General features: G+C 41.3%; 1 pseudogene; it reads right to left on the bottom strand.

The window, feature by feature from the left end:
• Nucleotides 1-3,428: 3,428 nt before the first annotated feature.
• LOC125611468 overlaps nt 3,429-8,846 on the bottom strand; it is an 11,903-nt pseudogene continuing 6,485 nt past the window's right edge.

The raw sequence follows: 8,846 nt of genomic DNA, 5'->3' as shown, positions 1-8,846 counted from the left end.
GACCCTGTCTCTAAATAAAATATTAAAAGACTAGGGATATGCCTCAGTGGTTAAGCACCCCTGGGTTCAAACCTTGGTACCAAAATAATAATAATAATAATAATAATAATAATAATAATAACAACAACAACAACAACAGAGGGGCATAATTTGTTTTGTCTTTTCCATGTACTTAAGCATCCCCCTGCTCCCATCACTTACTGTATGTTAACTAAAGATGAACAATTGAGACCTGGGAATGGGGCTGGTCCTGCTTCATGTCAATTTGGGACTGAGGGGAATTGGGCAGCCAGCTGTACTTTGCATCACAGTTCTAGCTGGGAAACTATGAAGAGCACTAAGGAGAAACAGCTTGCATATCAGGGAGGGCACCACCACTATCAGCCAGGAGCTATTCTGGATGAAAAGCCACTGTGAACTGTACAAGCTACAGGAATATGAAGGAGTAAAGCCTGTATATTATTTGGGTAAATGAGTGATGGGTATTCCTGAAAAATCTGCTTGATGATCATCCATCGTTCCCCAAAATTGGAAAGATTTAAGTAAAGCTCAGGGTTCCCAGCTGCGACTACACAATAACAAGAGCTTGAAATCTGTCTTCAGGTTCAGTATAAGGAAAGTTACTTTTCTAACAGCAACAAGAAACTCCAAAGGAGCTTCATCACAGACACTAAGCTGTCCTTATTGGGAAACCCAACATACCTGCAGGAGGATCTGTTTCCCTGATGAGGTTAATAATGACATGAGTCAAGTTCAATTTGCTTAAAAAGAAAGAAAAGGAGATAGGTTCACACTGGTTCTGTAACTGCATTTGTATAAAAATTTGAACTTAAAAAATGTGAGCACAGACATCTGAACAGAATGAGGATCAACTTTTCCAAATATTCTCCCTAACAGAATGCCTATCAGACACATCTATTATGAGGGAAATGGGAGGGAGAATTTTAAAATGAATAATAAAAAGAGACCAAATGAATGTACCATATATTCTTCCTGCTCAACTATTGAAAATCATATTCCCGGATCTTTGGGGGGCAAGGAAAAAGAAACCACTATCAGGTTCACTTGTCTTTTCATGTGAAGGTGACACAGGACCACTGCCCTCTCACTCGAAATTGGCTACTGGGCAGAACACACAATATGGAGAGGCACCATTCATTTTTAATTTGAGAGATTAAATGTAGGACAAGGAAGATTTCCTGAGAAATTACAACATATGGTTGTTGTAATATAAGGTCACCCCTGTTACTTTCGGGTTTATGTAAAATTACTTTTTAATTCCTGAAAATTTAGAAAGACACATAACAAGGAGCATTCCATTTTTTTCAGGAAGATGAGAGAAGCCAAGCTGAGCATACTTAATAAAAAGGAGACAAGGAACATGAGTACTTCTCTGATTATTTGTATAGGACTAAATAACTTAGAAAACAGGAGCTAGCACAGATAGCATATGCAACTGTCCAGAGAAAATTAAATAGGACCCCAAAATAGTGGAAATTTCTTAAGGAAAAACAAGGAGTAATTTTCTAAGTCCCAAAACTAAAGAATGACACATCCTAGGAAGATTTCCCTCATTGCATTTCACAGAGCACAGTTGTCTGGCTGAGTGTCGTGGTTAATGCTGGATGGCTCTTCTAAATCTACCAAAACCCTCACTAGGAGACCCAGTTTGCCCCTTCCTCCCTCCTCCTAGAAGCCCATGTCCTCACAGCCTACATCCAGGGAAACAGAGAAGAGCTTGGATGGATGGATGCTGGCCACTTGGTGCACCTGAGTATAACCTGCACACTTTTAAGGAAAGGGTGTGGTGATATCATCTTTCTGCAGCTTCTCATTTGAGTGTCTATAGTTAGATGACAGGATCCCACTGGGGAGCACAGGATGATGGAGTCCCCAGTGGAACATTTCACTTGCCCCTTGATTGGATTCTGTTCTGGATAACAGCCATCTGGGGAGAGGTGTGCTAAAAATTTCCTCCAAGTTCCTTTGACAAAAAAAAAAAAAAAAAAAAAAAATGTCTGTCCCAATCATGTGGAAACCCCAAGTTCTCTCACTTCCATCCTAAGTTCAAATTAGCCCATACCCATTCCACATGTCATGATGCCTGGATTCTGGGCAGAGTCTCCTCATGCCTCCTGTGGCTCTGAAGATCCTCTCTCTACAATGTCTGATAGGCACCCTCTTCCCCATTCCATTCTCACTTGGGTAACCTGAGTTTTTTATGTTACTGCTTATGTGCACCAGGACTTCCATACTGAAGATTTCAGGATCAAACCTGTGGCATCACACGAAAGTGCACTTGAAAAGAAATAGAAAAACAGAGACAGAGCTGGAGGCTGTGAGCTGCGGTCATAGCAGGTGATGGAACATCTTTGAATGCACGGGCTCTCTTGTTCACCTAGGAGGTCCATGGAACAGGGTATAGAGGAGAGTGTGGCTGCAGAGTCACTAATCAAAACCTCCCAGAGACCAAGCAGAAAGCATGTCTGATTTTATTATGCAGTTACCGTGTGTGTGTGTGTGTGTGTGTGTGTGTGTGTGTGTTTCAGGCAGTAGCTTAGCAGATTATAGGCAGCCAATACAATTTCTGGCCAACTGTCCTTGCAGAGAACAATCTAGGATTGGGCCATGGGGCAAGCACAAGTCTACAATATATGCCCTTATACCCAGGGCTGGGCCCACTGGGTAAGGGGCTTGCCACTCACATGCCTAGCACTGGGGAGTGGCCTGCCACCAAGATGCCCTTAACATATGCCATGTATGCAGTGCTCCATGCATTTGTCCCCACATCTCCCCCCTCTGACTGTGCTGCAAGGATTTCAGCCAGCATTGCTGTTTTCCATTCCCCAGCCTTCACAGGATTACATAAGTGTCACACAATGCAAGAAAATATTATCATTATTATAAACAGTAGGGCCAGTGTGATAGCATTATACGGCTTAGTTAATTTGGCTCTCAGGTTTTTCCAATGTTCAGTCAATCCCTGGAGGAAAGAGGAGGTTGTCAAGATAGACACATTAGTCTCATTGATTTTGACAATTAACTTGGTAAGGTTATGCATGGTCATAACATAGTCAGCATCCCAAGCCCCCTTAATATACTGAGATTAATGAGAGCGGTGTAAGGTTTCATTTTCAGACACAGAATATTGGGTGACACAAATGCTATGGATTTCAGGGTCACAAGTGAGATATGCAACATAAACAGGATATCTAGTTTTCCTGGTGGAGGTCTAGTTCTTGCTGAATGACTAAAATAGCAGCTCAGGACAGGTTATTTAGGTTATTTTGAATGGCAAGGGCTTCTGCCATGGCAGTAGAACCTTGTTCACAATCTGAGCAGTCTGGACACTCAGAGTGAGCAAAGCAGTGACAGTGGCTGTGGTGGCAAAGGTGGCTACCAGGGCGATTATCCCAGCAATGAGGAGGCTAATTGCATGCCTTGTCCAGTGCAGGATCTCCTTCAGAAGGTTCTTCATCTCTATGTCCTAATGACTCCTCCACTATCTGGAGAGGTTCATTGGAAGCCAGATTGCTGGGGACACTCTAAGGATAAATATAATTTTAGTTTTCATAGAAGGAGTTAGACAATTTGTGAGCCAGCAGGATGTACTGACTGCATAAGGAATCTCTGTATGAGTGATATTTATGCCATCAGTATCGTTGATGATTAGCATGGCAAAGGGTGGTGTACACAAGCTTGTGCATCGTGGATATGGGTGTAATTTGGCACAAGGCAAATCCATGGTCAGAGTCTGGACCCATTCATCCATCCAGCTGCTGCCCATTTGATGCAGCTAGTAGCTCGCAATTTAGGTGTGATACCCATTATGCCATACTGAGTTCCTGCAAAACAGTTGGTAACAGCTTGTCCCATGAAGCAGGTACTGCAGTGACCCATATGGTTGTTGGGCACATCAGTTCCATTCCAGAGAGCTGCACCCACCCAGGTGCATAGATGTTGTTCTTCCCCAGAGAAGTTCCTCTTATCAAGAAGATGAGATATGGCAGTGACACGTTGAGTCTACGGCATGCTATCACTATCTGTGGGGGGCTTTCCAAAAAGCATTGTTGGACATGTTGGCCGCAAGGGTTTCTTTCACTTGCCATGGGGGAGTCTATGGCTATAGGTAGCCCTAACTATAACTCTAAGGTCAGTGAGAGATAGCCCAACATATGCTTGATTATAGTTATCTACAACAGTTTCATGGGCAATAGTAAAACAGAGGGGACTGACTGGATCATAGGTTTTATTTTATACTATGGAGAAACAAAGGGCAGATTTGGTGTGGAAATTCTGGCATTACAGGGTATGGTCACCTCCTGGATGGATAGCTCAGGATCAATAAGGTTGGAATTATTAGAGAAGAGCTTAAGGAAAGCCCTTTCCCAATTAGCAATTGCTAAAGGTAATGGCCTAGAGACCAAAGCCCAATTTACCTTATGGGAGGCTTCACTGTTGTCAGTGAGCATTGCACACAGTAGGACCACCATCATAGTAGGCTCAGGGATGGGGTTGCCACCAGGCAAAGAGGCCAATCTGGTGGCTTGTTCAACAAGACCTTTAAGATCACCCAGGTTACTTGACGTGAGGTCTATTTGTGTTGAGTCTTTTGCTTGTAAGGTTTTCCCTCCAGAGTTAGTTCCTTCAACCTCTTGGTTGGTAGCTCTGCGGGATATTTCTGGCAGGCACCCAGATGGGGTGAGGCTCCTGTTTACATATGCAAACCCTTGGCCCTTGTTTATGAGGGGCCCTGGACCATGCCATGCATTTGTGATGGGATCTTTCCATGAGACCATAGGTAGATGGGAGGGCCCCTTGAGGGAGGCCCTATGTTAATGGACTTCTGTTTCCATAGAAAATTTTGAAATTGAAAGAAAATTTAAAGCAAATAAGGTTTTGTTCAAGGCATCGAGAGAGGGGACTTGGTATCATTTGCACTCTCTGGCTTGGAGCACGATCTGTAAGTCCTTTCTATGATGTCTTGATCCTGTGGGTTGTAGGGGATCCCAGTTAAGTGCTGTATATGCTGATCATCCCCAGCCCACCTGAAATGTTTTGCTAGTAGTACAGACTGTACCTTTGTCAGTTTTAATAGACATGAAAACATCCATAGTTCAGAACATTTTAATAAATGGGAGATGATGGGTTTTTTTGTGGTTTCTCTTGTGGAGACTCTGGCCAGCACACAGCATTGACAGATATCAATGATTACATGAATCTAATTTAAATTTCCAAAAGAGGCAAAATGAGTGACATCTCTTTGCCACAAAGCATTCAATTTTAACCCTCAGGGATTCACTCCAGCAGGTTGTAAAAACCAATGGGGAAAAAACATGCACATTTTGGCAGTCTCTGACTAGCTGTCTGCAAGCCTCCTTAGTCCTGCTTTTATGCAACTGCCATGTCTGAGGCCAGCTGAGAGTCTTGAGCCCCTTGTGTCCCTTTATCCTTGGTGGCCAAAAATCCCATCATCCAGTGTGAATTTGTGTACTGGCACCACTGCTGCTCTATGTTCCTTATTTAGTCTGTCTCAGATCAACTCCTTGGCTAAGGCCACACAGGTTCCTTCATGAGACACCTTTCCTTCTATCACCTTGTATACTCTGTCAAAAAACTGTGACAAGTCCTCAGTGGCTTTTCTGCCTTAAGCCCTGTACGGAAACTGTACCTCCCCAGCTTAAAGCACAGTGTCAAACCTAATTGAAATAATTTGGCCAACTTGTGGCTTGTACCGCAGGGGAACCGTAGATTCCCCCTCCCTGCAAGCATTCAGCTGGGAGGTTAACATTGGCGGTGTGGTTGTGATCATCTTGCTGTTCACATTCATCATAGAAGAATGCCTTCCACTTCAAAAATGTTGCAGGCTCAAGAGCAGCTCTTGCTCTGGGAAGAGTAGGTATGGAAAGTGCCCATGAAGTAACCATAAACTCTACCATCTTAAAAAAATGCAATGCCTTCTATGGTGTTGCTAGGATAAGCACACTATTACACAGCAAGTCTCAGGGAAAACGGAAATGTTATACCCATTTAAGGGCAATGACCCTTTCCTGCCATTCATATGCAATCAAAATGTCACTGTTTCCTTAAATTTCACCGTTTAGAACCACGAACAGCTCTGTTTCTTTAATTGACCAACATCAGTTGAGTTTAATGTTTGTGTATGGCTATAGGATAAGGGTCCTCTTTGATTCTGTGAGTATTTTTTAACAGACCCTCCTTACTCCATAGGCTATATTTGACAGTGCTTTTAAAGATGTCTTAATTAGAATGTATCTGGAAATTTCTCTAGGTAGTCTGTTCTGTTCCACTAGTTTATATGTTTACTTTTATGCCACTAGCATAATGTTTTCTCTCTCTGTGTGTGTGTATACATGTGTCTGTGTGTGAAATGAAGTGTTGATGATGAACCCCAGGGCCTTGTGCATACTAGGCAAATTCTCCATCTCCAAGATCCATCCCCAGCCCCTCCACATGTTTCAATGACTATCACATTATCACATATTTTAAAATCAGAATGTGGTTCTATTAGTTTTGCTTTTTTTAAATCAAGATTACTTTAGCTATTCAGGGTATTTTATGGTTTCATATGGATTTTATCTTTATTATTTCCTATTGCTGTAAAACTTGTCACTGAGATTGGAATTGGATATTGCTTCTGATGTGTGTATAATTTGATCATGTGAACATTCTAACGTTGATCCTTTGTATCCATAAACATGATGCTTTTTTTCCTCTTACTCATAGTTAATTTAATTTCATTAATCTTTTTTATTATTAGTTGTTCAAAACATTACAAAGCTCTTGACATATCATATTTCATACATTTGATTCAAGCATATTATGAACTCCCATTTTTACCCCGTATACATATTGCAGATTCACATCGGTTCCACATCCACATTTTTACATATTGCCATACTAGTGTCTGTTGTATTCTGCTGCCTTTCCTATCCTCTACTATCCCCCCTCCCCTCCCCTCCCCTCTCTTCCCATCTTCTCTCTCTATCCCATCTACTGTAATTCATTTCTATCTTGTTTTTTTCCCCTTCCCCTCCCTTCCTCCTATATGTAATTTTGTATAACAATGAGGGTCTCCTTCCTTTACCATGCAATTTTCCTTCTCTCTCTCTTTCCCTCCCCCTTCTCTATCTTGTTTAATGGTGATCTTCTTCTCATGCTCTTCCTCCCTATTCTGTTCTTATTTGCTCTCCTTATATCAAAGATTACATTTGGCATTTGTTTTTTAGGGGTTGGCTAGCTTCACTTAGCATAATCCGCTCTAGTGCCATCCATTTCCCTGCAAATTCTATGATTTTGTCATTTTTTAGTGCAGAGTAATACTCCATTGTGTATAAATGCCACATTTTTTTATCCATTCATCTATTGAAGGTCATCTGGGTTGGTTCCACAGTCTAGCTATTGTGAATTGTGCTGCTATGAACATCGATGTAGCAGTATCCCTATAGTACGCTCCTTTAAGGTCTTCATGGAATAGTCCGAGAAGGGCAATAGCTGGGTAAAATGGTGGTTCCATTCCCAGCTTTCCCTGGAATCTCCATACTGCTTTCCAAATTGGCTGCACCAATTTGCAGTCCTACCAGTAATGTACAAGAGTACCCTTTTCCCCACATCCTCGCCAGCACTTGTTGTTGTTTGACTTCATAATGGCTGCCAATCTTACTGGAGTGAGATAGTATCTTAGGGTGGTTTTGATTTGCATTTCTCTGACTGCTAGAGATGGTGAGCATTTTTTCATGTACTTGTTGATAGATTGTATGTCCTCCTCTGAGAAGTGTCTGTTCAGGTCCTTGGCCCATTTGCTGATTGGCTTATTTGTTATGTTATTGTCTAATTTTTTGAGTTCTTTGTATACTCTGGATATTAGGGCTCTATCTGAAGTGTGAGGAGTAAAAAATTGTTCCCATGATGTAGGCTCCCTATTTACCTCTCTTATTGTTTCTCTTGCTGAGAAAAAACTTTTTAGTTTAAGTAAGTCCCATTTGTTGATTCGTGTTATTAACTCTTGTGCTATGGGTGTCCTATTAAGGAATTTGGAGCCCGACCCCACAATATGTAGATTGGAGCCCACTTTTTCTTCTATCAGATGCAGAGTCTCTGATTTGATATCAAGCTCCTTGATCCATTTTGAGATAACTTTTGTGCATGGTGAGAGAAGGGGATTCAGTTTCATTTTGTTGCATATGGATTTCCAGTTTTCCCAGCACCATTTGTTGAAGATGCTATCCTTCCTCCATTGCATGCTTTTAGCCCCTTTTTCAAATATAAGATAGTTGTAACTTTGTGGATTAGTCTCTGTGTCCTCTATTATATACCATTGGTCCACCCACCTGTTTTGGTACCAGTACCATGCTGTTTTTTTTACTATTGCTCTGTAGTATAGTTTGAAATCTGGTATCACTATGCTGCCTGATTCACACTTCCCTGCTTAGAGTTGATTTTGCTATTCTGGGTCTTTTATTTTTCCATATGAATTTAATGATGCTTTATCTATTTCTACAAGAAATGCCATTGGGATTTTGATTGGCATTGCATTAAACCTATAGAGAAATTTTGGTAATATCGCCATTTTGATGATGTTAGTTCTGCATATCCATGAACAGGGTATATTTTTCCATCTTCTAAGATCTTCTTCAATTTCTCTCTTTAGGGTTCTGTAGTTTTCATTGTATAAATCTTTCACCTCTTTTGTTAGGTTGATTCCCCATTTTTTTTTTTTTTGACGATAATATGAATGGGGTGTTTTTCCTCATTTCCATTTCGGAAGTTTTGTCGCAGATATACAGAAATGCCTTTGATTTATGAGTGTTGATTTTATATCCTGC

The sequence above is a fragment of the Marmota marmota genome, unplaced genomic scaffold (genome assembly GCF_001458135.2).
Source record: "Marmota marmota marmota unplaced genomic scaffold, marMar, whole genome shotgun sequence".
In the NCBI taxonomy this organism is placed as follows: Eukaryota; Metazoa; Chordata; class Mammalia; order Rodentia; family Sciuridae; genus Marmota; species Marmota marmota.
The sequence above is the reverse complement of the archived record's forward strand: the minus strand, read 5'-3'. Positions and strand labels throughout refer to the sequence as shown.